Raw genomic sequence first — 4,045 nt, 5'->3', positions numbered from 1 at the left:
CACCTCTGGAACAACTAAAAGACCCGTGCCAGAGGATCTGAGGGACCGACCGGGCACATACAGTATCTTAAAAGCATATCAGACATGTACTCAGGTGCAGGGCAACGTAGTGCTTTTAAATTCAATTATAAAACAACAGGCAACCAACGCAGGGATTTAAAATAGTATGTTCAATTGTATCTCCTGACAACAGTTCAGTTATTTTGGTGTAATAGTGCTCTCCAGTGTTTCTGAGTAAAGGTTTAGATAAATAATGGTTGTCGTGGTGGGGCTTTGACAAAGCTATTGGAAGTTGCTAGTATGTCTTCTAAGTCAGTTTTAGGTTGCATAAGGAGACATTTCAAAGGAGGCTCCACAACTCAAAGGAGAGTACTTTGAAAATGGTTCTCTGGTCTGGCACTGATCAGAGAGAACTGTATTGTGGAAACCTGTTTTCACCTATCCAATGGTGTTGGATCAGATTTCTTGGCTGTCGGTCCAATTCAAACTCACAATCTCATGAAACAGACATCGACCAGTGTGTGAGATTGAAGTATTTAACAGGTGCATGTATCACAACTGTGCAGCATCAACACAGGAAGTGGTTTAGAGTCTTTCAAACCTGTTTGGCTGGCGGGAAGTGCCGCTGGTTTAGACAGGAAACTGAGCCCAACAGCCACTGAACACAAACAACCACATGTATCTGTGTCAGATGACCCACAGATGGTGATGATGTTCTATTAAATGTCATTCAATCAATATTCTACATCTTGTTGTCGTTAATGTATGAATTTCAAGTTTGATCCGAATAGATGATAGAGCTGATGAATGAGACAGGCCCCTAGACAGAGTTGTGAAATGTCTCAGCTTCCCATTGTTAAGATAGCATCAGATCAGATGTCTCAAATGAGGAGGATACACAGGATGGCAAGACATGAGGATCCATTCACCCAACAACATCAACCACACCCACACCTCCGTGTTCAACACCACTCTCTTTGGCTTATTCGACAAAGGACCGTGGTGAGGAGAGAGGGGTCGTTCTGACCCAAGATGGCACCACAGGGGACATCGCTCCCATGCTTCTAGGCATTGAGGTGGGTCTGAAAGCGAAGCTGGGCATGTTTCCCCTCACCTTGGCCAAAAACCTAGGGTTATTGTTCCTTAGCTTCCAGGACGGCTGCTGGGACAACGTGACCCACCCCAGAGTGTTCCAGATGTCGCGGGTGCTCACCCTGGCCACCGATGCCCTCGCCAACAGGGTGGGTCCATCTTGAGCATGGATCTTACCAGCCTGGCCCCCTCTGAACAGCCTGGTAAACTCAGCGAGGTGCTGAAGGGTTACCACAACCATGTCCTGGAGGGGTAAGACCTGGGGGTTGTATCCAGCCACATCGGCCCCAAGCGTAGAGAGACTGCCCAAGCCCTGCTGGGCACCCTGGACACCCAGAGGCAGGTGATGGAGAGCCTATACCTGGTGTGGAGGCTGGAAGACACTCAGTGGATAGCCAAGGATACAGGGGTGGAAAAATGCAGTGAGAGACGGAATGCTGGAATTTGTCCACAGATACTGGAGTGAGTCTCAGGGAAGGAGAGAGGGAATCATTTACCCCTGTAATTATGAAATTGTAGGTGATAAATGGCTACTCATTTGAAGTTTACAGAATATTGGTCTGTAAACATGAAGAGTAATTGAACCTGTTCTACTCTGGTTCAACCTCTCCTCTCCAGACTGCCCTCCCATCATCCCACGGTGTCATTGGGGGTCGAAACCCTACCGAGGGTCCCCTTCCCTCTTGCCCTGCCCCTCCCCTTCCTGTATATCCACCACACCTTCGAGCCAGACAAGCCCTGTCACTCCTTCAAGCAGTTCTCCAGGAGCATGAGGGCCATGCAGCGCTTCCACCAAGAAGTCCGCGGCTGGGCCGAAATCGTATATAGGTGAACTTTGACCCCCTCATCCATTCGCAGATATTAACAAACCCTTTATACTAAGCTTCAAAGACGGAGACAAGAGTGCTGTGTCAGCCTACAATTACTGAAGCAGTCATATTATACTGTAGCAAATCTTAACATGATGTTATACAGTATAACCTGAAGCAAAATATAATAACAAGATGCTATAACAAGAATCAGGGTTGTGAGATAATGCAATTTGTTCTATCACTCCAACTCCTAAATGTATGTTCCCCTCAGCTTTGTAGGTGGGTTCTGACCGGTACATCTACGAGGGGCGCGGCTGGCATCACCTTGGCAACCACACCAGGGGGCAGAACCCTTATGGTTAGGCGTGGCCTTCATTGGCAACTACTCCTCCTCTCTGCCCTCACGCCACGCCCTGGATCTGGTGCACCAACACCTGGCCAAGTGTGCAGTGGATGGCGGGCGCCTGCAGGCCAACTTCACCCTCCACGGGCACCGGCAGCTGGTGGACACCTCATGTCCAGGAGACGCCCTCTACTCAGAGATCAGGGGCTGGGAGCACTTTGGGGTGAGAGACTGTTCAGTATTATAGGCTACTATACTGTCAGTCAATGTCAAATGAAACCTTTTAATACATACACAATTGTCACGACTTCCACCGAAGTCGGCCCTTCTCCTTGTTCAGTTGGTGTTCGGCGGTCGACGTCACCGGCTTTCTAGTCACCACACATCTATATTCCAGTTTTATTTTGTTTTGTCTGTATTACACACACCTGGTTTCAATTCCCATATCATGTTCCTTATTTAACCCTCTGGCATACACGTCTGTTCTGTCCGTGATTGTTGGTGTCTTTAGTGGTTGTTGTATGTGCTAGTTTGTATGTATGTTCCTATTTGGAATTTTTGCCTGACTTTTTGAGTAAACTCCGTTGTGTTGCTCAAAACCTGTGTCCTGCGCCTGACTCCGCGAAATCTCTGCACCTAATCGCTGACAACAATCAAAAGGGCATCACAGTTGCACCAGAACACTATTCAGTCATTATACAATTGTGTCCTTTTTCCTACATTAGACATTAGTGATAAACACCAACATTAATCTTTTTGTCCACTGTTGATATTGATGCTACCGACATGCTACTGGCATAGCAACATTTTACAGGAAACCAGCAAATCGAGAAAGGACCAATGAAGAAGACAAGCGTGTAAAAAGCAGCATGGAATAAAACCAATTTTGTCAAAATGTCTCTTTGGATTGTATGGGGGTATCAATTTGTTATATCCATGATAATAGTGTGTTTTAGAGTTATAACAGTTTATAAGACTCACCCTTATGGTTGTCACTGTGTCACGACTTTCCCTGAAGTTGGTCCCTCACCTTGTTCGGGCGGTGTTCAGCGGTCGACGTCACCGGCCTTCTAGCCACCGCCGATCCACTTTTCATTTTCCATTTGTTTTGTCTTTGTTGTACACACCTGATTTCAATCCCACAATTACCTGTTCATTACTTAACCCTCTGTTCCCCACTGGTTTTTGTGAGTGATTGTTTATTGTACTTTCGGTCTGTCATGGTGTGCTTGTATTTGTTACTTTGCCTATTTGACATTTTGAGTAAAAGTACGTTGATTACACATATCTGCTGTCCTGCGCCTGACTCTCTACACCAGCTACACCTAGGACCCATATCGCACTGCTTCACATTACAGTATTGTAACACAACAGAGAGACATGTACAGTATACTGAACAAAAATATTAGAGCAACATGTAAAGTGTTGGTCCCATGTTTCATGAGCTAAAATAAAAAATAATTTCTCTCCAATTTTGTGCTGAAATAATCCATCCACCTGATAGGAGTGGCATTTCAAGAAGCTGATTAAACAGCATGTTCATTACACGGGTGCACCTTGTCCTGGGGACACTACAGAGCCACTCTAAAATGAGCAATTTTGTCACACTACAAAATACCTCAGATGTATCAAGTTGAGGGAGTTTGTAATTGGCATGCTGACTGCATTAATGTCCACTACAGCTATTGCCAGATAATTGAATGTCAATGTATCTACCATAAGCCACCTCCAAAGTTGTTTTAGAGAATATGGCAGTATGTCCAATAGGCCTCACAACCGCAGACCACCTGTAACCACG

The 4,045-nt window shown here is 45.8% G+C and overlaps 1 pseudogene; it reads left to right on the top strand.

Annotated features, from left to right (window-relative positions):
* Positions 1-913: 913 nt before the first annotated feature.
* Positions 914-2,470, top strand: LOC135534229 (N-acetylmuramoyl-L-alanine amidase-like; annotated as a pseudogene).
* Positions 2,471-4,045: the final 1,575 nt, after the last annotated feature.

This window comes from Oncorhynchus masou, unplaced genomic scaffold (assembly GCF_036934945.1).
Source record: "Oncorhynchus masou masou isolate Uvic2021 unplaced genomic scaffold, UVic_Omas_1.1 unplaced_scaffold_3170, whole genome shotgun sequence".
Lineage (NCBI taxonomy): Eukaryota > Metazoa > Chordata > Actinopteri > Salmoniformes > Salmonidae > Oncorhynchus > Oncorhynchus masou.
Note: the sequence above shows the minus strand (reverse complement) of the source record. Positions and strands in the feature narration are given on the sequence as shown.